The sequence below is a fragment of the Triturus cristatus genome, chromosome 7 (genome assembly GCF_964204655.1).
Source record: "Triturus cristatus chromosome 7, aTriCri1.1, whole genome shotgun sequence".
NCBI classification, from domain to species: domain Eukaryota; kingdom Metazoa; phylum Chordata; class Amphibia; order Caudata; family Salamandridae; genus Triturus; species Triturus cristatus.
In genome coordinates this window covers 1,189,280,998-1,189,308,031 of record NC_140590.1, presented here as the reverse complement: position 1 = coordinate 1,189,308,031, position 27,034 = coordinate 1,189,280,998, and the positions used below count along the sequence as shown (strand labels likewise).

The window sequence follows — 27,034 nt, the reverse complement described above, 5'->3', positions numbered from 1 at the left end:
GTGGGCAGTGTCGTGCAACCAGCATTTGGCTTGGGGTACCGGCTTGCGACCCAGTGAATGGCCACCCGTTGCTTAGCGAGCACCAGAAGCATTGAAGTCAATTTGCAGTTGGCATCTGATATATGTTCGACATACCCTAGGATGCACAGCAAGGGATCAGGAGTGATGCGCTCAAGCGTAATGTCACTAATGGCAGCACATACCTCCTCCCAGAATGAGGAAACCCCAGGGCACAGCCAGGCCTGGTAAGCAAAGTCTGCTCAGGGAGCGGAGCACCACATGCATCTGTCTGTGTCCCTTAAGCCCATCTTGTGTAGTGATAATGGAGTACGGTAGAGTCTGTGTAGTTACTTAAAGTGGAAAAGACGCAGCCGGTAATTAGGGGAAAGGCACTTAATTTGCCTGCAACAGTAGTGCCATCGCTCAGTGGAGAGATCGCTGCCTAAGCCTCTCCTCCATGCGGTGCAGGTGCGTTCCGTGCTGATGGGGTAAGCAGCAAGAGTGGTGGCATATAGTTTCGTGACCAGCTTCCATGAAGAATTAGATGAGTAGATCAACTCTTGTGCTGCGCAGGGTTGAGGGGCAAGAGGAAAAGTGGGGTTGTCACTTCTACATATCACCCTGATCTGATAATAGAGAAGCCTATACAGTGGAGCAGCATTCCCTGGGAGTGCGAAAAAGTTGTTAGCAGGGTGAATGTCGGCATTAGTGTGGATGCCCATGTCCTCTGCACGACAGGCCACACCCGCTGTCTGTAGTGGAGGAAAAGACAGATTGCTGGCGAGTTGCATGGACGGCGCAAGAAGCACTCCGGCACCGGTATACTTGCGCAGCCCATCCCAGGCCCAGTGCAGACACTCCACCGTGTCGACCTCACTGCGAGTTACTTTATGCCACAGAAAGAGTGCAGTCTGTAGTGGCCAGGGGGAGGCGAGATCTGACTCAACAGCCACATGTGACTGGAAAGGCGTGGGGTGGATCCAGAAGTGGAGGAAACTGGCTAGGGCGCACAGTGCGTAGAGCTTAAGATCGGGCCCCCATAGTGCCTGAGCTAGGGGGAGTGTTAAAATGTCATATGCAATTCTAGGCAGTCGTCCGGCCCAGATCAAGGTAATGATGTTAAAGCGCAATCTGGAAAAAAAACGAGGTGAGTGGAATAGGGATATTTAAACAGAGAGCAAACACAAAGAGATGATGGACGGAGCGCTGAAACTTTTCAGACACACCCCCAGTCACAGATCTAGGTTGAATCCATAATCATTCTTTATCTCACTTTGCCACCTCAATTCAGACCCAGCTATATGCAAATCAGTCTTAACTCTGTGCCTCATGGGAACAGTCCAGCCCGAACTGCCAAGCCAGGTCTTCCCTGAACCGGAAACAAGCATTCTGGGACCGGTATCTGAGTAGATCCCTTCATCAACAAGGCTAGCTTGACTCCAGTGGCAAAGTGAGCAAGGGGCCCTCGTCTGGGCATACCCTGCCAACTTAGAGCAATCAAAGCAAACACAAAGAGATGATGGACGGAGCGCTGAAACATTTCAGACACTCACCCCCAGTCATAGATCTGGCTTGAATCCATCATCATTCTTAAGCTCACTTCGCCACCTCAGTTCAGAACCAGCTATATGCAAATCAATCTTAACCCTGTGCCTCATGGGAACAGTCCAGCCCATACTGCCAAACCAGGTCTTCCCTGAACCGAAAACACGCATCCTGGGACCGGTTTCTGGTAAACACCCTTCATCAGCCAGGATAGATTGAATCCAGTAGCAAAGTTAGCAAGGGACCCATGTCGGGGCATACGCTACCAACTTAGGGCGAACAAAGCAAACACAAAGAGATGATGGACGGAGCACTGAAACTTTTCAAACACTCACCCCCAGTCACAGATCTGGGTTGAATCCATCATTATTCTTAAAGTCACTTCGCCACCTCAGTTAAGACCCAGCTATATGCAAATCAGTCTTAACCCCGTGCCTCATGGGAACAGTCCAGCCCGAACTGCCAAGCTATGTCTTCCCTGGCCCGGAAACAAGCATCCTGGGACCGGTTTCGGGGTAACACCTGTCTACATCCAGGCTAGCTTGAATCCAGTGGCAAAGTGAGCAAGGGATCCACGTCTGGGCATACCCTGCCAAATTAGGGTGAACAAAGCAAACACAAGGAGATGATGGACAGAACGCTGAAACTTTTCAGACACTCACCCCCAGTCACAGATCTGGGTTGAATCTATCATCATTCTTTAGCTCACTTCGCCACCCCAGTTCAGACACATCTATATGCATTGCAAATCAGTCTTGGCCCTGTGCCTCATGGGAACAGTCCAGCCCGAACTGCCAAGCTATGTCTTCCCTTGACCAGAAGAAAACATCCTGGGACCGGTTTCGGGGTAACACCCGTCTTCAGCCAGGCTAGCTTGAATCCAGTGGCAAAGTGAGCAAGGGACCCGCATCTGGGCATACCCTGCCAACTTAGTGCGAACAAAGCAAACACAACAAGATGATTGACGGAGCGCTGAAACTTTTCAGACATTCACCCCCAGTCACAGATCTGGGTTGAATCCATCATCATTCTTTAGCTCACTTCGCTACCCCAGTTCAGACACATCTATATGCAAATCAGTCTTGGCCCTGTGCCTAATGGGAACAGTCCAGCCCGAACTGCCAAGCCATGTCTTCCCTTGACTGGAAACAAGCATCATGGGACCGGTTTTGGGGTAACACCCATCTTCGGCCAGGCTAGCTTGAATCCAGTGGCAAGGTGAGCAAGGGACCCACGTCTGGGCATACCCTGCCAACTTAGGGCGAAAAAAGGAAACACAAGGAGATGATGGACGGAGCGCTGAAACTTTTCAGACACTCACCACCAGTCACAAATCTGGGTTGAATCCATCATCATTCTTTAGCTCACTTCGCCACCCCAGTTGAAACATCTATATGCAAATCTGTCATGGTCCTGTGCCTTATGGGAACAGTCCAGCTCGAACTGTCAAGCCATGTCTTCCCTGGACTGGAAACAAGCATCCTGGGACCGGTTTCAGGGTAACACTCGTCTTCAGCCAGGCTAGCTTGAATCCAGTGGCAAAGTGAGCAAGTGACCCACATCTGGGCATAATCTGCCAATTTAGGGTGAACAAAGCAAACACAAGGAGATGATGGACGGAGCATTGAAACTTTTCAGACACTCACCCCCAGTCACAGATCTGGGTTGAATCCATCATCATTCTTTAGCTCACTTCGCCACCCCAGTTCAGACACATCTATATGCAAACCGGTTTTGGGGTAACACCCGTCTTCATCCAGGCTAGCTTGAATTCAGTGGTAGGGTGAGCAAGGGACCCACGTCTGGGCATACCCTGCCAACTTAGGGCGAACAAAGCAAACACAAGAGATGATCTGTGACTGGGGGTGAGTGTCTGAAAAGTTTCAGCGCTCTGTCCATCATCTCCTTGTGTTTGCTATATTTAAAAAGAGATACAGGAATTTCAGGAGCACCACCATTTTAGCGATGGCGATGCGACCAGCGAGTGATAGGGGAAGTTTTTTTCCACGCTTCGAGCCAGGTAATTATCCTGCCAAAATTAGACTTCCATAGTTCCTCAATTCTCCTACTTAGCCAGATGCCCAAATATCGAATGGGGTCCATCGCCTAGAGGCGTGAACGGTGTAGTCGCGTCTGTAAGTGGAGAAGGAGAGATTTGCTCCAGTTAACCCGTATTCCAGAAAGGCCACCAAACTGGACAACCTCCCTGGTCATTGGTGCAAGATTCTCCAAAGGCTCCTGGATGTAGATCACAACATCATCCGCATACATCGAGGCAATGAGAGCCCGGGCCGAGAAGCCGATACCCCGATGTGTATGATGCTGCCGAAGCCGGGCCGCCAGAGGCTCCATGGCTATGGCGAATAGCATGGGTGAAAGGGGACACCCCTTTCTCGTGCCCCTCGAGATCGTGTTGTAACCTGCCTGTTTACCCGGATGCGCACCGTGGGAAGTGTGAATAATAGTTAAATCTAGCACACGAAGCCCGGGCTGAGACCCAAGCGAGGGAGAATGTAAAAAAGGAAGGGCCATTCCAGGGTATCGAAGGCCCTAGTGGTGTCCAATAGAGCGGCTACGGCCAGCAAGGAGGTGTTAGTCTGGTGAAGGACAGAGAATATGGTGCGTAAATTGTGTGAAGTGGCACAGCCCGGGATAAAGCCCGATTGGTCAGGCCGAGCGATCAATGGCATGAGCGGGAGGAGGCGAAAACCAGCGACAGGCTTGCAATTCCCACACTTTATGCAGGAAAAGGCACTATAAAAGCAACCAAAAAACCACCAAAACCTATTCAAACTGCGAAGCACCATGGATGCACGCGGACCGAGTGCAGAGGAGAACCCGAAACCTACAAGCTCCGCGGAGGACCACTCAGGAACCCCGTTGTTCGGGGAAGGGCAAGGAGAAGAGGAAGAGGAAGAGGAAGAGGAAGATGGGGTTCAGTGCCCAGGAAGACCTGATCATCATCACGGAGGTGATGGAGCACCATCAACAACTGTTCGTCACCTCCACTGAGGCACTGGCAACCCAAACGGAAGTTTGGCAGTCCATCGTCACCAAAGTCAATGCAGTCGGAGTGTCGAGTAGGTCAATGAGGAGGTCAAGAGGCGCTGGTATGAAGTGCACAGCCAAACCAAGTAGAAGCTCGCCGCCAACAGGAAGGCATCAAGGGTGACTAAAGGTGGGAGTCCTGCGCCACAGGAGGAGCTGGATGAGCTGGAGCAAATGGTGGCCACAGTCATCAGTGTGGAGACGGTGGTAGGAGTTGGGGGCATGGACACAGCTCGAAATGACCTGACCCAAACGGTGAGTAACCACCAGGGACTGGGGGATGGGGGGAGATGGGCACAATGTCACACATGCACAATTATGTGTAGCACTCTGCACACCCACAATGATTGTGGAACATGTCCCTGATAGCCTTGGCACACTGCAGCACACATAGGATCACCCAGTGGGCCCCCGTCCACTATGTGCACACATGGGCCCCCTCCAAATCATCAACGACACAACCCAGTAATGCACATGTGATGAATACAGAAAAGCAGTGGCTGTGTGAGCCACACTGACCATGCAAGTGACACTGCATGACCAATGTCATGGCAGCAGCCAATATACATGACATGGTGCATGATTCGACATGGAGGTGGCCCAGTGTGGACCACATCTGTAAAGGAGCAGGTCACACTCTGACATATCCACGTGCACCCACAACCCATGCCATCCAATACACGCAGCAGACGAACAATGCACAAGGCCACAAAATCTGTACAAGAGCACATATGACCCAAGTCACAAACAATTCATCCCCCGAAAATCACACAATTCAAAGGCACACCGCATCAAAGGGATAAGGGTACACGAAATCAGAGCTGCAGGGGCAACTCCCCCACAATGCAGCACACACACATAGCAATCACAGAACATCAGGAATGACGGCAATGTGGTACAACGGCAACACCTACACCACAGGACAGAGGACACAACAGGTCTGCTTGTGCGTAGTAACTGGCCACTCACATCTGGCATTGACTGACATGGTGTGATGATAATGTACAGGTACTACCACACATCCGTCATGTAGTCCAAAATCCCACTGTCTGCCATCAAATAGCCAGCTTCACCAAAACAGTCACATTGTCATGCAGTCTGTATGTAAACATCTGCAAAGCATCAACATACAGGGGAAACTCTGTTAACCTGCATCTCCCCTTCACATTGCAGGGGGACAATCAACACTCACTGTAGAGCAGACCACAAACCGCATCATTGATGATGTAGAGGACAACCTGCACATATGTCAAGACACCCTCCAACGGATAATGGACAGCCTCCGCAGCCCACCCCCAGAAGCAGGGCAGTTCAGCTGCCTCAAGGTGACCCCACTACCTCCACAGACCACACAGCAGGAAACACACACCACCACGGCTGTCTCCCAGGACCCTCACAAACAATCCATGGAATTTTAACGCTGTGTGTTAGGTTGCCAGGTTGAGTTGGCGGATCAGCTGCAGGTGGGTTTTGAGCTCGTGGCAGCTAAACTCGAGGCCATACGTGGGTGTCAGAGTCCCATCAGGGGCCACGTACAGTCCCTTACAGACACTCCCTGTCCACACCATGCTCACCGACAATCCTTGGCTGACCTCGCTGGGGCCATTACTCAGATACATGAACTGTCCAGTCAGACAGGCACCAGTGATGACAGCACAGAGTTGCCACAGATGCGGGGGACAATGGAGACCACAGAGCAGATGCAGGCTGGAAGTATGGCTGCCAAGGCTGAACACCAGCGAGATGTAGCTGGGATCTTCCATGCCCTGCAGTTCCTCATCTTGCCATTGCTACCACTGAGCCAGTCCCAGATAAATGCAGCGGGAACTTCGACACACACATCTCCGACCCCTGATGTGTCAGTGGCACCCAGTGATGCAGCCCCACTACCTTTGCACCCTGATGTGTCAGTGGCACCCAGTGATGCAGCCCCACTACCTTCGCACCCTGATGTGTCAGTGGCACCCAGTGATGCAGCCATTACAACGGCACACACACCGGACACAGAAGAAGTATCAGAGGAGTAAGACGTGGATGGTAATTGCTGTGTGAGGAAGGAGGTAGTAGCATCCATCACCGCCAGATGGCCTGTCCCTGCCTGGTTCTGCCCTGTGCATCATGCCCTGGGACAACACCTTCCACGGACCCCGGGAACACTCTGCGACATCCACCCGGACCCTGACATGGACTGCCACATCTTCACTGCTTGACAATTACACCACAATCCTGCTGCTGACTGCACTCCCCCTCTTCCAAATCTGGTTGGCCCACCACTGGGCTTCCATGTCATGTGGTCTCGGATGGACATGTACAGCTACAGCTCCGTCATTCACCTGAATGTGAATAAAACATTCAAAATCACACAGATGTGTCATGACTATGTTCACTGACGTATGAAAGTTTGGCTGGATGTAGGGACAATGATTGCACAAAAAGGTACACCCTGGTGAATGGCATCAATGCGCTTGTTTATCCCTGAGACCCATGGCCAATTGAATGACTGTGAAGGTGAGTACTAGCTGTGTCCCCATTGCACATTCACAACCCCCCCAACGTAGGCACACGTCCATGAATTGAATAGGGCTGTGTGTAGGAATTACCAAATCAGTACCAGGCCAGGAGTGGTGTCCTACATCACAAGTGACAACGGAACTTCACGTCGCATACCTACTCACACACATCTGTGTGGACACATTCTGTCATGATTTATGACATTGCTCCACATGGTCAGAGGTTGGACAACATACTCACATTGCTGAAGACTCATAAGTGCACATGTCTGCCAGCAAGTATCCCAAAACAATGTCTGGCTCACAGAGGTGGAGCTGTCAAAAGGGACCCACCCCCATTGTATATGCGTCAGTCAGACCCTCCCTGTGTAGGGACGATGCTCATTGTGGCACACGAGTGGTCAATCTAATCAACACTCATCACAGTTAGACACCAGTGAAGTTGCGTGGACTTTAGTGGCTTGTGCGTGTCAGTACGGACAAAGCAACGGCCACAACATGCAGGGACATGCTTAAGACACTTACACGCAGCATGGGAACATGTTGAGGTGCAGGAGATGGGGAGGCAGAATTGAACACCATTCATTGCGGATGGCAAAGGTCTCAGCCCACCTTAGCTTGCTGGACGAGTCTTGTGTTTGGCGTCTGCCCATTGCCCCGTGTGAGGAGGCATGACTCACTGCTCATGGGGTCTACATAGTGCTCTGTCACAGGACTGCGCCGACTGTCTGCTCTGCTGACAGTGATCAGGTGAAAGGGTCCGACACGGTCACATGTTGTGCTTTGCTGCCATGTGTGTGCGCTCCCCTCAGCAGTGTGTCCAAATTGGTAACTTTGCCAAACGACGCTGTGCTGCTCCAAACATGGAACTGCATCACATTGCACAGGTGTGTGTACACACACGTAGTTCCATGCACATGCATTCAGAGTCCAGACGAAGGCAGACATGTCCTCTGTTGTGGGGGGATATGTGAGCATTCCCCATGATGCAACAAGGTGTTGGGACCTGTACTGTGGGTGACAATCTGATGTGGCTGCAGGAACGTTGTTCGCAGCTTCATGTGCAATGTGTTCCAATAGTACATCGTTGTCCGGTTCTAGGAACACCAGGGTCAGCCAATCAATTAACTGGTCCGGGCAGATATGCTCTGTTCACGCCGTTTCAACAATCCGCAACACAGCCCAAAAGGGGAGCACCTCAATGTGGTCACTGCACATGAGGAGTTGTGCAATCTCCCATGTGCAACTGCTAGCACATACGCCAAAGATCAGTGCATCTCATGCACGGCTATCCCGGTGACACTCCTGGTCGTGGGCCAACAGGGGGCGCACTGTCAGGTCATAATCCAATTCAGCTACCGTTGCGTTGGATAGGCAGACTTCCATCGGCCACTCAAATGTGCATGATCGACAGTGGAACCAGGGATGGACGCAGGTGACGTGGGCAAGACAGAAACTCAAATGGAAACTGATTCGCAACACTGCCAGTGGCAGTGGACCCAACAGATGCAGCATTCGTGCATGGTACAGTTCCACGTGACAGGGGTTATGCATGTGCCCGGGAATGCCTGTTATTGGGTTTGTTGGGTTCGTGGCGCCGGCACTCAGACCGGCGGAAGGGTGGTGGACGATATGCCACAGCTCTGGGCAATGAGTTGTATGTGTGTGCAACATTTGGAAGTATGGGTAGTTTTTAGCCACTGTGTCATGGGTTTCCTTTGAACTTGTAGGATGTGCAAGGATGAGTGTGTGGGGGGTGTTGGCACATTGGTGTTTCATTAGCGCAGTCCGTGGTGTGGGAGTCGTCAGAGGCTGGTATGGTATCTCACGCAGGGTGTGCCAGCCGCATTTAGGACCAAGGTCGGGGGTTAGGTTGGCCTTCAGCCTTCTGTGTTGAGACAAAGGGGCTTTCATTCCTGATTTCAGTCTGGCTACTGCTTGCATTTCCTAAATGTGATGTGGAATTTGCGCTGACTTTGATGCCAGGCCTGTGATCTGGGGTGCACAGATTTCGAGACACACACAGCTGTTGGCATGTTTGCATGGGCCAAGAGCCCGATTGGCCTTGCGCACCTTATTCAGTCTCTCTCTTTCTTTCTCTCCCTGTCCTTTGATGAGTGCCTGACACACCTTCTTATCTTGGATATTGTCTTGCAGGCTGTGAGTCACAGATTTTCCAGGGATGCCCCGCCATGACTCTTCAAAATAGTTGTTTGGTGACAAATTAGGATGTGACATTTTTTGTTGGTCTTTCAATGGTGAATGTGTGAATGTGTGTCTCAGTGCTCACATGTATGTTGATTGTTTCAATTGTGCGACATCAGGTGGGTGCTTTTGTTCATGTTTTTGTGACGTTGACGTGCAGTGTCTTTGTCCGGGGAAGTTGGGGGGTTCCCGGGTTGGAGCCCCGGGTGTGTCCGGTGTGGTCCTGGGGGTGGTGCCGGTAGGTGTTGTGGCCCTCTTGGGTGTCCGGCACGCATGTTCAGTGGCTCCATGGCCTCTGTTGTTCTTCAGGTATTGCTGTGGGCTGTGCTCCCTTTTGTGGTGCAGGCTGCCGTCCGACTTTGCACCAGGTCAGAGCAGGTGTTAATTTTCTGCTTCTAACTCAACTTATCGCATGTTTTGTGGTCTTTTCGCCGATCTGGCTGGTCGTTGAGAATGTTGCGGAGTGGTGTTGTTGCGGCTTTTTGCTCGGGAACGCCTACTCTGCATCTCATTAGCGATAGTTGCCGGGGTCATCTGTGGCGATGTTTTTTGCGGCTGCTAACGCAGGTAAACTGGTGATATGGGCTGTTAGCACCAGCTTGTGAATGGGGTGATAAATGTATCGCAGCTTTGGCTGTGATAAAGTGCCGATGACTCGGCGATAGCTCCTTGAGAATATGGCCCATAGTGTGGTAACATGCCAAACTTTGAATAGAACAAAAAACAGTGCAAGCCTTTTGCAAAAGGCGCCGAGTACAGAGCCCTGTGGAACAAAACCCAACCCACCTACTACCCACTCCAAGCCCCCACCACACACTCCAACCCCCCAATTAGGTTGAGCATCCAGTCCCTCCCCAAGGGATCCAAACTTGGAGAAACAGGTACGAAAATGGGAAACATCCCTGCGGGGTGCGTGGGCACAGCCGATTCTCCCAAGCCTTGTAGGTGGGGTGGCCGAGCGTGGTGGAGCTCAGCGGGAGGCAATCTTGTAGGAGCATGTTACGCATGTGAGGGTCTTTTGTAAGGACCACCTGCTGGAGGTGGACCACCAAGTAACCCGGGGAGCCCAGACCCGGAAAGCCATAATGCGGCTGCCCACTGTTAAAACCCAAGGGGATGAATAAATTGCGGGCACTAATTTCATTGCAGGAGGAGGTGGTCCAAGGCGCTCCGAAAGAAACGCGTGCTGTGAGAGGCGTAGGTAAAGGTGAGCATGCTGTCTGGGATACCCTTGGAGCCCCGAAGAACATTGTGCCTCAAATCACCATTCATACCATATCATGCACAGTATACAAAGTCCAAATGTTTTAGAAGGCATGAGACGAACAATCAGGCTGTGAACATAAGAATGAACAACATGGGAATGGTAAAAAGCATTGTTAAGGAGAATAGCCAGGCATGAATGAAATCAGTCATTGTCGCTTGTGTGGCCTTCCTCGTAGTTGGAGCGGCGTTTGCGCTGGTCGAGCATTTTTGCAGCTGTTTCACAAAGGTGAGAGCAGCCTTAGCGTCTGTGAAGAATTTGTTTTTTCCCTAAAGTCGATCCGGAGTTTGGAGGGGTAGATCATCGCGTAGGAAATATGGAGCTGTTGCAGGATACGCTTGGCGGGAAGGTAGTCCCTGTGGGCTGCCTGGACCATCAGAGTAAAGGCCGGGTAGAAGGACAACATTTTACCCTGAAAGTTAACATCGCTCAGTTCCCGGGCCCTGCATAGAATGGAGTCTCGGTCCTGGTAAATCAACAAGCGGGCAATTATTGGCCGTGCAGGGGCTCCAGGAGGGGGCAGAGGGCCAAACGACCTATGTGCCCGCTATACAATGAAGTGAGTGGAGAGAACTGGGCCAAAGAGGTCCCAATGCAGTGATTTTAAGAAAGTCCTTCATCTTCCCAGTTGCGGTGGATTCTGGGAGACCTGAATGTTGTTCCTCTGGGAGCGCCCCTCGAGATCCTCTTTTTTGACGGTGATGATTTCCAATATTTTGTCAATTTTGAGGAGCTTCTGTGCTCCGGAGGCGCCAGCATCTTCAGTGTCCGACACTCTCGCCTCGAGCTGGTCAAGGCGCGTATCGTGCCAGCCTACCCTTTGTTTCACCTGATCGAGTCGTGTAGAGAGGTGGTCAAGCTTCATGTCGATATTCTGTAAGATGGAGTGCACATCTAGGAGGATGACTCGTAGGCTGTCCTCGCCTTCCTTGCGGGGGTAAGTCTCCGTAGACTGTTCACCTGCCTCAGGAGGGGCATCACCATCCCTGCCAGCACCCGGAGAAGGTGATTTTGGGTTGCCTGGTGTCTGTCTTCCCCATGGCAGCAAGCAATGCAGAGGCAAGGGGCGCAGCAGGTGACACAGGCAGAGACGCGAGCCCGGTGGACACCCCAGTAGGGGAGGCTGTAGTAAATAGCAGTTGGCATGCCCTCCAGTGAGTATGGTTAGGCCTCTACAAGTCCTTCGGAAGGTGCTGAGCAAATGTGGCAGTGACAGGGAGAGGGGACAGCCTCAAGATGGGCCACGGGCATAGGCCGGGAACACCACTCTCCATGCTGTAGGGGCTCCCAGATAGCTTTGGCCCGCAACCTCAACGCAGGCCAATCACTGCAGACAGGGGCACGCCACACGGTCCCTCCAGCAGTGGAGCAAGCTCAGAAGCAGGACGAGATTGAGGGGAAGAGCATGCAGCTACAGGCTCCCACCACACGAAAGGACCAGGAATGTGGGGTACAGCAAAAGGGGCCCAGAGAGAAGCCAGGAGGCCAGGTGCAGTGCCCCCCTATCCCAGGATGCAGAACAGCGGAGGCGATCCAGCCTCCTCTGAGGCAGTCCGGGGGAGCTGCCAATTGGAACACAAAGCACAATTAGGGCAGTCTCACCTGGCACTCAGAGGGTGTCGCAGAGGCAGCACCTCAGATGTTATTCACAGGCGGTGTCTGATGAGGGTCACACGGCAGGACAAGTAGGCTGGTCTTTGCAGCTCCCCAGACCATGAGCGCCCAGGACGTAAGCGATACCTGACCGCTGCCAAGGCATTCCAGGGGAGCCGCTGGGTGAAGCGCAGAGTGGCTCTCTGCACTATGGCGATCCCGCCTGGCACATGGAGGGAGCAGTAGAGCCCAGCGCTGCAGCTATCGCTCCAAGGCGGCCTCCAACATGGAACCAGTAGCAGGACAGGTAGGCAGGTCTCCGCAGCTCCGCAGACCACAAAGGCCCAGACCTCCCCCAGCCGCCACCAGGCCACGCCACTCCAGCAGCAGGGGGGCAGGTTCATTGTGGCAAACCAGCTCTGTCACAAATCAAGTGGCAGGAGTGGATGCCGGACAGGTCCTGAATGAATCTCGAACTGGGCAGACGATCCCGCAGACACAATCGGAGAGGTCCCAGCCGGCAGGGTAGGCCCAAGCAGGCCCCAGGGTCTTGTGAGGCAGACGGGCAGATAGGTCTTCAATGCAGAATGCGCTCAGGCAGTAGTTCTTTGCAGCTCTCAGGTGCCCCAGCGGTGGCTCGGGACAGCAGGCAGCTCGATTTAAAAGCAGATCACCTCCCGCAGATGTTGGATAATGCCGGATTGTATGGCTCGGCCGGCAGAGCTCACTCAGTGCGCAGCCATCTTGCTGCTGGTGAGACCACGCCCCCTGTCTCCAGTTGCTATGTGAGCTGTTCTATTGTTCTGCTCAGGTGGCGCCCCGGAGGGAAGATGGTGGGGAAGCTCCAGCCTCAGAGCGTTACTGTGCGCTGGTCCAGCTAGGCCGCTATATCAAGTGCACTTACATTAGCGCTGACCGTGTTCTAGAACGTAGCTACAGAGCCACAACTGATGAGGTAGCACAGCTTAAGGTGCCCTGTGAGTTGATTGGTGTCGCCACTGTGTTTTGGGGCTTTTTAGACTGAGATGGCGTTGTCCTATCTCTCCAGTGGTGCATGGGAGTGTGATTTTGGCGCAGTCAGGGCTGAGAACCACTGTGCTTTCCTTCTTAGTGGGCATCCAATGTGACCATATAGAACTGCCCTTGGTCGGGAAGCCAAATTGTCCGCCCTCGCAGCAGGATCTGTCTGGGACCCACGTGGGCTGCGCCAAGGGCCTCGTCACTGGTAGGCCTGAGTCCAAACACAGCCGTCTTTAGGCACCTGGGCCTGTCCCTTTGGCTGCCAAATGATGCGGCTGTCCTGCTTGTTGCGCGTTCTCACTCCACAGCACCAGCGATCGGCAGCGTCTTTCTTCTTCAGGCCCGGTGCCCTTCTTGGCGTGCACCCTTGGCCGCGCAGCACTCCCAGCGTCCCACACAACCCAGTGTGGTGCGGGGTCGAGGCCCAAGACTCAGCATTCTACTCCGGTTCCCTGCAGTCTAGCGGCTGCACGGCTGTACCTAATAGATTGTGGCCGTGATTCATGGAGTTGAGTGTCATCCCAACTGTGCTCTCTTCACAGCTCCTGCCCAGTAGCTGGCTCTGTTAGTACGATGCTAGCAGAGCATCGGTTTGGAGGTCCGTTGCAGATGTCCCTTTGGACCCAGGGACATGCTTCACATCCCCGGATTGTGCAGATGTCTGCTCGTCCACCCGCTCAGCACCACACAGTTGTAGTCCAGCACCATCGCACGTCATAGTCCGGGGTGAGTTTGCCACCTCTGCTGCACTTAGGCGAGTCGCGGATAAGCCCTGTGCATCGCTATGCTTTAAGGGGGTGCGGGCATGCACAACAGCCACTGGACCCGATTCCATGTGGAAAATCTCCGGATTTTGGGGATGGATGGCAGAGCTCTAGCAAGCCGCACCTGCCATCTTACCAATTTTGTCCCAACCACTCGCACCCATACAACCACTCAAACACTCACACACCCACTCACAAAACCACACAGCCACTCACACACTCAATCACACACCTATACACCCACTCACTGACCCACAAAACTACTCACACACCCACTCACACACTTTCTCACACACCCACATAGCCTCTCATAAACCCACTCACACACACATATAGCCACTCACACACCCACATTGTCACTCACACTGCCACTCACTCAGCCACTCACATAACCACTAACAGGCAGTGATACACTTATAGAAATTGCAATAACACATTTGTATTAAATGTGTTGTTGTTTTAGTATTGAATGTGTGAGCAATATAACTGGCAGGTCCGTTATTTGTTCAAGTATTTACAACGTATCCGCCGATCCATAAAATTAAATTAAAAAAGAAAGACTTGATGCATTGTATTTATAGAAAGACTACATAAGTTAATTTGCCTTAATTAAAAAAAAATGTAAATATATAATAAGAATGAATGTGTGAATAAAATGTATTTATAAACTTGTGAAAATTTATATTGATTAGTAAATTAAACTTATGGGTCAAATTGCAGCGCAATTTATATTTAAAAAATGGCGAAATTCACTAAAAAACAAAAGGTTACAGGGACGTTATAGTTAGGAAATTGCTTTAAAAAATATAGAAAATCACTGAAAAATACAAAGGTTAGAGGGGTGTTAAAGTTAGGGGTGTTATAGTTAGGTTCAGATTTTACACACCCAAAACCATAGAAATTCAGCAGTTATAGATATAGTTCTCTCAAATAACTATGACTTATAACCTAAGGTAACTATAACGGGCCTTCGCTATGCAGTACTAATTACCCCACATATTACATCATTCATGAAATTTTCTATGACATTATTGATAATATCACTGCAACATTTGGAGTGAAATTTTTGATGACAAAACTGTGCATTGCGGGTGCATGGTGGTGAGTTATAGTTAATGTAGTTTTAATTGAAGGTATATGTATAGAATGTTTAATGTTTGTGTAGTTTAAGTTTGGGTTATATAGAAATATTAAATAAAGTAATAGTAATCAGAAGGTGGTGCATAAATTATAAATGTAAGTTATAACTATAATTTAGAATTTGTAGTGTTTTGTGTAGGGTAAGTTTGGATTGCATAGAAAGAATATAAAATAATATTTTCACCAATTGTAACTAAGCTTTCACCTTTTTTTAAAATATGTATGTGTGTATGTATATATATATATATATATATATATATATATATATATATATATATATATATATATATATATTATCTACTGGCGGTCGCCAGTAGATAGTTATAGTTAGGACCACGTTTCCATAGGAAATCCGCAACATTCTATTTGGAATAACTTTGGCACCGGTCAACGAATCCTCGCGAAATTTTCAAAATAGGTGGGGCGCTATGCTCCGCTCCTACCCTGAAAGTCTCGGGGGGATTCGTCAAGCGGGGGCTGAGAAAAAAGGGGGGTCCCAAAATGCGTTTTTCCCATGCATTTTTCCATAGGACCTTTAGACACAGCTACAGACCGAACGGCTGAACAGAGTTACTTGAAATTTGGCAGAGAGGTAGTCTACAGGTCAAGGAAGTGCCTTTTGTAGGTTTGGTGTAAATCTGTTCAGTAGATCCTGAGAAAATAGCCTTTAAATCAATATATATATCTGTGGCAGCTTACGGTGCGCTTACCGTGCGCTTACGGTAAGCTTACCGTACGCGTACGGTGCCGTGCGCGAGCGCGATTCCGATTGGCTGTTAGATCTTAGTAAACATTCGAATCGGTCGAAACCAGGAAGCGGCGGCCGCCATTTTCTATCTCGCACTCTGAGGGGGAGGAGGAAAAACAAAGTCAAAAACCATGTAAAGGGGCTGTTTAGACTGCTCCCAACCACCTAGCCATGATGAAGGTGTCCCCTAAGAACCCCCAAGGCAAAAAATTCAATTTTAATTTTTTTCGAAAAATCGCCGATTACGCTTACCGTACGCGTACGGTAAAAAAACTTAAAAAAAAAAAAATTATCCACACTCTCCACACCCCGTGTGCAAATGGTGCCCGAAGGGCACCATTTGTGAATGTCTTATCAATTTTTATTCCAAAAAATCAAACATTACCTTTCACAACGAAGCGCATAATATGTCCTCCATGTGCGCACGGTGCGCGAAGGTCATCGTGCGTACATGGCCCATCCAGCGTAACGTGGGCACGCGGTGCGCGTAGCGCACCGCGTGCCCACCGTGCGTGCACGGCACTAACTGCGTAAAGTGGGCGCGCGGTGCGCGAAGCGCACCGCGTGCTCACTGTGCGCACACGGTGCGCAAAGCGCACCGTGCGTGCACGGAACGAACTGCGTTAAGTGGGCGCGCACGCCACGAATGGCGTAAAGTAACTTAGCATTTAAAAAACCGTACAAATTCACTGAAAAAACCATAGGTTTCACACACGTTATAGTTAGGAATTAGCATTTAAAAAACTTGCAAATTCACTGAAAAAACCATAGGTTTCACACATGTTATAGTTAGCTGGACATTTTACTGATAAAAAACCAATGAAATTCCCCCGTTATAGTTAGTGCAGGCAACTATAACTCACGCAACCGCAATCCTCTGCTGATGCTAATACTGTATTTAGACACTTATTTGCCCATGTCTTCTTCCATTAAATTTTAGCTATACATATATTACAAATATTTTTTTTTCATAAAGACACATATGTCATCAGCAGAGGATTGTGGTTGCGTGAGTTATAGTTGCCTGCACTAACTATAACGGGGGAATTTCATTGGTTTTTTATCAGTAAAATGTCCAGCTAACTATAACATGTGTGAAACCTATGGTTTTTTCAGTGAATATATATATATATATATATATATATATATATATATATATATATATATATGAGACAAAACTTCTCTCAGGCTTCACCCCGAGTCCCAGGGTTCGTCGCAGCAAAGGAAAAGCACGGCACCAGAGAGAATTTCACCGTTGGAATTTATTGAACATAAATCTTCAAGGACACGCACAAAAGGACGGTCGACGCGTTTCGGCACTCAGCCTTCAACTGGACCATAGAGTCCTGTCGTCCAGAATGTCTCTTTTAAAGCAACATTTTCAAATTAATAATAGAAACTGAAAACATACTGGACATACATCGCATCGTAGATCAAGATATATTATTTACAAGTAAATGAAAATTTGAATCAATTGAGAAACACAATAGTTCATGCCACCATGGTGGTTGTTTGTTGATACAAATAAAGTTCTTTGGAAAAAATCATTGCAATTGATTTCAGGGAGTTACGAATTTAAAAATTTAAAAATAACAATCAAGGTGAAGTACCATTGAGGTGATTATTTCCATCAAGTATGTTATCAACGATCAAAGTACGTATTGTTGTCAAAATTCATAACGTTCCCAATCTAGAATCAAAGAAGGGTTATTACAAGTTTATGCAAAGTAATTTACATATATCTATCTCAGTAGCAAACAAAGAGTAATGGATTTAGAAGAGATGCAGTGAAGATAATGAGTAACTGACAATTATTGATCAAACGTGGAAATATGTACAAGTGCAAAAAAGACGAAAAAGACTGAAAAATGCCCATCATAAATTTTCAGATTGAGAGCCATTAAAGGTGCACATGTAATTCAGCATCCAAGTTATGTCCCAATGGGTTTTCAGTACCCATTAGTAGTATCATTCTTGACTCTGCTCTTCTTAAGTCAAGCATGCGATTTCCACTCCTTTCCTTCTGCTTGACAATTTTGATGCCAGAGTATCTGAGCTGACAGGAGTCACTTGAGTGGAAGTCATAAAAATGTTTTGCCATAGGGTATGTGAAATCCTTGTTCTTGATCGCACGCAAATGCTGTAGGATGCGAAGTTTGAGTTTATTGATCGTGCTCCCTATATAATATTTCTGGCAAGGACATTCCAGTCTATAGACTACATATTTTGATTCAAATGTGATGTGATCTCGAATTATTTCATGATGGCCATTCTGAAGTTGGTAAGAGGTGATGTTTTTAGCCTGTTCACATGCCTTGCATTTTGAGCATTTCCAAAATCCAGGTGTGGTTAACCAGGACTTGGTGATTGGTGGTTTAACTTCAAAATGACTTTGTGTTAGAATGTCTCCCAGGGAGGCTGTCTTTCGATAGGTAATTCTTGGGCCGGGAGGCAAAGTTTTCTTTAAGGTTTCATCTAGCAGTAGTACTCCCCAATGTTTAGAGATCATTTTTTGTAGTGCATTGCTTTGGTTGTTGAAATCAATAATGAGTCTCGTAATATTGGCAGTATCTTCTTTGTGCCGACCCACTTGGAGTAACTCTTCTCTATTTTTGTTCTGAACTCTGTTTACTGCTGTTAGAATCACCTCCAAGAGGTAACCTCGTTGTAGGAAACGTTGACTCATCTCCTCAATTTGTAGGTTGAAGTCTGACAGTTCTGAGCAATTCCTTCTGGCTCTTAACATTTCCCCATAGGGGATGCTCCATTTGAGTTTTGCTGGATGCCCACTGTTGGCGTGAAGTATGCTGTTACTGGCCGTCGGTTTTCTGTGCATTTTGGTACAAAATTTGCCATTAAGTATGTATACTTCAACATCCAAAAATATAATGTTGGAAGTACTGATAGTAGATGTAAAAGTCAATTGGTATCTGTTGATGTTAAGGGAGTCCAGAAAATTCTTGAAGAGCTCAGAGTCGCCTTCCCAAATGATGAACAGGTCATCAATGTATCTTGACCAAAATTTAATGTTCTTAGCGCGGTCATCATTTAAGACTTCAATTTCCCATGTTGCCATCAAAAGGTTGGTATATGTGGGGGCAAAAGATGTGCCCATCGCAGTCCCTTGTTTTTGTAGGAACAGCTCACCTCTGAACAGGAAGGCATTATGTGTCAGACAGTAAGTCAACATTTCAATCAACATAGCGGAGTGTTCCAAAAAACAAATTGCTCTAGTATTGAGGAATTCTTTTACTGCTGCGATGCCATCAGTATGACGGATGGAGGTGTAAAGTGAAGAAACATCAATGGAGGCCATGATGTAGTTTTGTTTCCACTGTAATTGATCAATTTTTTGCAGAAAATCCATTGTGTCCCTTAAATATGATGGGAGAGCTGTAACATAATTCATTAAAAAGATATCAATAAAGCGAGATGTGGATTCGAGTAGAGAACCGATGGAGCTAACAATGGGTCTACCAGGTGGATTGATTGTAGATTTGTGAATCTTTGGTAAGAAATAAATTGTTGCCGTGATGGGATGATTGGTTTTGAGATATAGATATTCATCCAGATCAATAAGTTCTCTCTCTTTCCAAGCCTTGAGTTTCAAATGATATTCATCTGTCCAGTCCTTGATTGGATTCTTTGTTAACCTTTCATAGTGATCCTTGTTGCTAAGTTGTCTGACAGCTTCTTTAATGTAATCCTCACAATTTTGAATAACTATATTGCCGCCTTTGTCAGAGGCTTTAATGATGATATTTTGATCATTGCGTAATTCTTTTAGGGCATTGTGTTCTTCAAAAGTGAGGTTCCATGTTTTACTCTTATTCATGTGTTTAGTAGTAACTTTACCCTTTTTGGTGGATGACATCGGACAATTGGTGGACATTTTATTGATCTCCTCTACCATGATTTCTTGGAAGAGATCAATTTTGTTACCAGGAGGGAGTTGTGGACAGAACGTTGATCGATTTTTAGCACCACTGTTACCTCCTCTGTTGGTCTCAATGCCAGTGTCATGACAATATTGTAAATCCGACATGGAAGAGTGATTGCTGGCATCAGCTTGTGTGGATGACTCAGTTTGTAATAAGGTAGCTGTTCTTAATGCTGGAATGTCTTTGATACTCAAGGGTTGAGTAGTAGGGCATAGGTTTCACACATGTTATAGTTAGCTGGACATTTTAGTGATAAAAAACCAATGAAATTCCCCCGTTATAGTTAGTGCAGGCAACTATAACTCACGCAACCGCAATCCTCTGCTGATGCTAATACTGTATTTAGACACTTATTTGCCCATGTCTTCTTCCATTAAATTTTAGCTATACATATATTACAAATATTTTTTTTTCATAAAGACACATATGTCATCAGCAGAGGATTGCGGTTGCGTGAGTTATAGTTGCCTGCACTAACTATAACGGGGGAATTTCATTGGTTTTTAATCAGTAAAATGTCCAGCTAACTATAACATGTGTGAAACCTATGGTTTTTTCAGTGAATATATATATATATATATATATATATATATATATATATATATATATATATATATATATATATATATATATATATATATATATATATATATATATATATATATATATATATATATTATCTACTGGCGGTCGCCAGTAGATAGTTATAGTTAAGACCGTGTTTCCATAGGAAATCCGCAACATTCTATTTGGAATAACTTTGGCGCCGGTTGACGAATCCTCGCGAAATTTTCAAAATAGGTGGGGCGCTCCGCTCCGCTCCTACCCTGAAAGTCTCGGGGGGATTCGTCAAGCAGGGGCTGAGAAAAAAGGGGGGTCCCAAAACACGTTTTCCCCATGCAATTTTCCATAGGGACCTTTAGTCCAAGGTACAGCCCGAACGGCTGAACAGATTTACTTGAAATTTGGCAGAGAGGTAGTCCTCAGCTCAGGGATGTGCCTTTTGCATATATGGAGACAATCTGTTCATTAGTTCCTGAGAAAATCAAAAGTAAAATCATATATATATGTGGGCGGAGCCTAACCACACATCTCATCCTGAGATCTGATTGGCTGTCAGCACTTCATCCAAGAAGTTTTGGCAGCCATCTTGGGACCAATATACATGATAGCACCTCATTAAAAAGCATTGCAGTTAATAGAAGGTTCTAGGACTTTAGTTACATTATAAATCATTTGTTGATGGTACCATACTCATTTTAGGAATTGTGGTATGTTCTAAGGTGATTTCACCATGTGAAAAAGCCTTCTGCTGGGATATCATGATTGAGAGAAAAATATTTTCTCATGCTTTTCCCACAGAGGTTTGGAAGGTGATCTATAAACTAAACTGAGAGCTTATTTTCTGTAAATTCACATTATCTTTCTCAGTCATGTGAGAATGAAGTCTGACATTCTCAGTAAAACATGTACATCCAACAAGGGCAGAGACTGTCAGTTGATTCCTTTGTGTTCTACTGCAGCTTCCCAGAGTGTTCTAAAGAACAACTAGAGCGCTAACAGTCCTACTTATGATAAACGTATGGCACACCTGAAGCCATCTTGCTTGGATTAAAGTGGTAACTCTTAAAACATTTAATTTAAAAAGGAACAAAATGAGGGGTTCATTTTTCCATAAAAAGTATGATTAGTGCTGCAGAAAGAAAAATTAGGGCACATTTTGAGTGACTTCTCAAATCCTCTTCTATTTCATTAAAAAATTCTGCCATGCAGACTGAAACATGCACTTTCAATACCAGCAGCAGTTTTCCCTGGTGAGCAGTAGCTTTACTACAGTGATCTAATGAGCAAAAAGAGTGCTAACATTCTGAATTTATGGCAAATGTGTGACACATCTGTATGCCTTCTTGATGGAATCAAAGTAAAAAACTGAAAGTATTTCCTACTGAGGAGACTGCAGTAAATCAGTAAATTAGGAAACTTCATAACAAATAAGTCTCCCAAGATGGCCACCAGAGACAAATGAGCCCAAATGTAGCCCAAATATCACCCAGATGTAGCCCAAGTATAGCCCAATGACAGAATGTCCCAGAGTGTTCTTAAAAACAACTAGAGCGCTTACTGTCTTCATTATGACAAAAGTATGGCACACCTGAAGCCATCTTGATTGGAATAAACTGGTAACACTTAAAACATTTAATTTAAAAAGGAACACAACGAGGGGGTTCATTTTGCTATAGAAATTATGATTAATGCTGAAGAAAGAAAATGAGGGCACATTTTGAGTGACTTCTCAAATCCTCTTCTATTTCATTAAAACATTCTTACATGCAGACTGAAACATGCACTTTTAATACCAGGAGCAGACTTCCATGGTGAACAGTGGTTTTACTACAGTGATCTAATGAGCAACTAGAGTGCTAACATTCAGAATTTATGGCAAATGTGTGACATATCTGAATACCTTCATGATGGAATCAAAGTAAAAAACTGAAAGCATTTCCTACTGAGGAGACTGCAGTACATGAGGAAATTAGGAAACTTCATAACAAATAAATCTCCCAAGATGGCCCCCGGAGACAAAAGAGCCCAAATGTAGCCCAAAATCACCCAGATGTAGCCCAAATATAGCCCAATGACAGAAGTGTGCAAAACACTTATTATTTTGTGTTTTTGCAGTGTTATATAGTGCAGACTTGTCAGGTATTGGAGTGTTTTACATGAGCATTGGTTACATCACACAAGAACAAATTCATTTTGGTTGTAGACATGGGGAGACTAAGTGATTTGACCAGAATCACAGAATGTCGAGCTGAAGCAGAAACTCCAACCTGGTTCCCCAGTTGCAAAGTCTGCAGTTCTGGAAGTAACACCACATCCTCTCCCCTAAGTGCAACATTTAATCAAGTGGTCAACTGGATAAAAAAACATAAAGATAACAAATAATTTAAAAGTGCTTTGTCGCTATTTGAAAACTCAGAAAATATGTCCTTATTTTAGTCTTTTAGAGCACTAACCATAATTTTGATGCCAATAAGACCCTCTCATATATGTAATTTCTAAAGGAAATGCTCTAGGTATTACAGCTTTGATTACATCAAGATGACGTCAGGCGTTCCACACTTTTGTAATAAATATAGAATGTTAGCAATCTAGTTGTTGATTAGGATACTGTTGAGAGGCAGAGGCCAGGGGCACGGACTCTGAAAATTGAAGGCAGGTAGGAGGGTGCAAAGGCAACAATTTAACCACACTGAGCAGGCAGGAAGGGCTGTGGCAGCACAACAGACTATGGAGGGCAGTGGAAAGGGGAGCAGGGGCAACAAACCAACAATACAGGACTTGCAAGAGAGGCTGTGGCAATGTAATAGACCATTGTTGGCAGAAGAGGCAATGGTAGTACAACCATACATGCCAACAGACCCGATTCAGCCAAGAAACGTCCAATGTTTTTAAGCTCAAATGGGCTTTATTTGATCTGTCTCCTGTCTACAATCTCCTCTTTTTCAATGTAACTCAAAGGGGAAAATCAATACCCCATTTTTTTTTTAAAATCTCCCTCTTACCAAGTTCAAAATGTTCGCAAGTATGGTACATTGGATCATGGAAGGAAATGGGGTAGGGACATGGACTTGGATAACAGAGGACAGAAGGGACATGGAGAGGTGCACCAAACTGACCCTGCAGGGCAGGCATCAGGGTTTGCAGCAGCACAATACACCACACAGGGCATGCGGGACGGGAGTGCAGCACAACAATCCATAGAAAGCAAGAGGGAGGGGACAGGACCATGCACATGGACAACAGAGAACAGAGGGGCAAGAGGCAATGGTAGCTAGCTGACCATAATGGACAGACAGGAGAGAAAGCTGCAGCATAACAGACCATAAAGGGCAGGAGGGACGGATCAGGGGCATTACAATGGAACAGACAAGCCAGGAGGGAGGGAGTAGGGGTCTGCACATGTAAACAGAGGGCTGGGGGCAAGGGGGCAGGGCAGGAGCAGCAAGATAGCCATGGAGGTCAGGCAGGATGGGCACTAGAAGCAAGACACACCATGAAGAGCAACAGTGAGGCTGTGATGGCATACACACAGACCATGGAGGGAAGGTGGGAGGGGGTCAGGGGCAGCTAACTGACCACACAGGGAAGGTGGGAGGGGCCATGGCAGCACAGAAGACCATGCATGGCAAGTGGGAGGGTTAGTGGCAGCATAATGGCTATGATGGGCAAGAAGGAGGGTGCAGGGGCATGCACAAAGGACGATGGAGGATAGAAGGGAGGGTCAGGACCTGTGCACAGACAAGAAAGTTCAGGGGAAGGGGCCTCACAACAGACCGCACGGGGCAGGCAGGAGGAGCAGTTGCAGCACAACAGACCAGGGAGGGCAGAAGGGTGTGGCAGTACAATGGACCATGTAGGACAGGAGGAAGAGGATAGGGGCATGGCATGTGGACAGGCAGGGTGGAGGTGGCAGGGACAGGTTACAGTCATCTGACAATGCTAGGCAGGTGGGAGGGGAGTGGCAGCTCAACAGAACACTCAGAGTAGATAGGAGTGGCAGGTCCATGGAACATGGTGGGCAAAAAGGATGGAGCAGGGACATGCACAAAGACATCGGAGGGCAGGGGGAAGGAGAATAGGGGCAGCAAGCTAAGCACAGAGTTTAAGCAGGAGGTCAATGATGGGGCATAGAATTGGGCAATGGAGGGCAGGAGGAGTGGATTCACACAACAGAGGATAGGGAGGAGGGGGATGGGGCAGCAAGCTAACTGTTCAGAGAAGGCGGGTATTAGGAACTTTATTGTTTTTAAAATGTGTGTCTGTGCGAACTACTTAAAATATGAACAAGTATGCAGCATAATCTCACTTTTATTCAGGAAGAAGAGGAGGTTTGTGACTGTGACTCCGGGCTCACTTGGCAGAAACACCCCCTGACCCTCCACCCTCTATCGCAAAATGTAATGCCCGTGAAAAGGGTAGGTGAACACAGTGTTATATAGAACATAGTCCTGAGAGCACGATTGAAAATGAAAACTAGATATAGTGTATGGTATAAACTATGCACCAAAAAGTGTGATATAAGATGAACCGGGCGTGAAATATAATATGCAATACATTGTGCGCAATGACAGATTCATTGGAGAGCGCGAGATAGCACAGGCACTAGCGCGTGCTATGCAATATGCGCCTTGGAGTGTAATATGCACAGGGCAGTGTTGTGTAACCTAACTAGTCTCTAAAGTTGTAATATAAAATATGTGCTGGGGAGTGTAACGTTGCATATGCACTGTGACAAAGATATGGATCCCAGATTGTAATATGTATGGCATAGCACTGTGCGTTATAACATAGGCATCGAGGAAGGCACGTTAGATGGGGCAATATAACCCGTGCGAAGGCAAGTGTGGCATGACATGTTCACGGGGTGGTGTTACAGTGCACATGGGCTAGAGAGTGTCATAGCATATGCCCTAGCTAGTGGAATACAACACAGAGTTGTTTGGCACTCAGCAGGCAATGGTGGGTGTAATACAGCATTGGGCTCTGCCAGGAGCGCGCTGTGACTCTCAAGTGATGTTCGTCCCCTTTCCATAGAGTAAAATAAAAAGTATTACACATCCGGCAGTGGATGTGTGTTTTATTAACCGTGAGGGGGGTTTCTTGCATAGTTTTGGTCGAATTTTTGTCGAATCCCCTTTGAATGGCTTGGTGTGCATGTGTATTAAATGTGCCCGTCAATAGCTACCCATGGTTGTATAAATAAACGACAAGGGTGTCTACCGGGATTAGGCACGGTAGGGCATCAGACATGTCAGAGCTTCACTAGTGGTGTAAATACATTCCACGTGGATTCATTGTATGCATAGTCGCCTTTTAATGAATATCACGCAAATCGTCATGGTGATAGGTACGTACGGTTTGTCCAGCATGTCCTAGGTGTGTCTATAAATATTTTTTTTTTAAAAATAATAAAAAACAGTGGCCGGCCCTGGGGATTGGGGTCAAAAAAATATAATTAGGAGACAGGCCCTGGGGGATGGGGTCATCAGGGCCAATAAATTAGAATAAGAAGGGGAACCACACAGCCCCCCTTCTTAAAAAACTTAAAATAAATAAAAGACTGGCATCGTGCCGGAGGCCACGCCCCCTCCTTGCAGCACTCTGCAAACGCGCCCCCTGGCGAATTGTAAGTTGGGGAATTAATTTCTCTTCAATACTGAGGGTCCCTGAGGGCCAACTAGCCCAACAGGCATCTCCAGTATGCGCCAGGGAGCTGCGCTGCAGACAGGTGTTCTGAGGCCAAGCCCCTTTTTACACCTCTCTGCAACGCAGCTCTGTGGCGCTTACTGGAGGTACCTAGTGTTCTAGTTTGACCCTAGGGACCCTTAGGATTCAAGGGGACTTAATCTCTCAATTTAGAACAGCCACAGGGCGCGTTTACACAGTGGTGAAGGGAGGGGACGGGGCCTGAGGTGACGTGTGCAAACACGCACTATGGCACGTTTTAAATTGGGGATATAATTTCCCTTCAATACTGAGGGCCCCTGGGGGCTAACTAGCCCACCAAGTGCTTCCAGTAAGCGCCACTGAGCTGCATTGCAGAGAGGTGGTCCAGGCCGTGCCACTTTTTACACCTCTCTGCAACACAGCTCTGTGGCACTTACTGGAGGTACCTAGTGGGCTAGTTGGACCCTAGGGACCCTCAGGATTCAAATGAACTTAATCTCCCAACTAAAAACGGACACAGGGCGTGTTTACACAGTGGTGAAGGGAGGGGACGGGGCCTGAGTTAACGTGTGCAAAAACGCCCTGTGGCCTGTTTTAAGAGGTAGTTTTAATCCCCCTGCCCTATTATATACTAGTGGCTTACAGAGGAGGTCATGCTAATCACAGGGGGACCCCAACGCATAATGTTCCCTAGTGTATGTAGGTGTTTTCACTGTATTCTAAGTGTCTTTTAACATAGCACTGGCTCTAGGACTGGTTAGTCAGACTCAGTTACCACCAGTATCCGTCTGAAAAAGTTGAGGGTACAGGATAATTTTGCAACAAGGCTTCTTTCTGCTCTTCTTTTTGTTCTTTCTGCACGTTATCCTTCTTCCTGCACTTTTCTTCGTCTTTGAGGACTTCTGTTGCTTCTTTCTGCACTTCTTTTTTTTCTTTCTGTGCATTTTTTCTTCTTTCTTCACATGTCCTATCTCTGTAGGCATAGTTAGAAATTAGCATTTAAAAAACCTTTGAAATTCACAGAA

The 27,034-nt window shown here is 47.3% G+C and overlaps 1 protein-coding gene across 1 annotated transcript in view; it reads left to right on the top strand.

Moving 5' to 3' along the window:
- The window catches only part of LOC146811427 (integrin alpha-X-like), a 665,400-nt gene that overhangs the window by 144,849 nt on the left and 493,517 nt on the right, over positions 1–27,034 (top strand). The window lies entirely within an intron of this gene.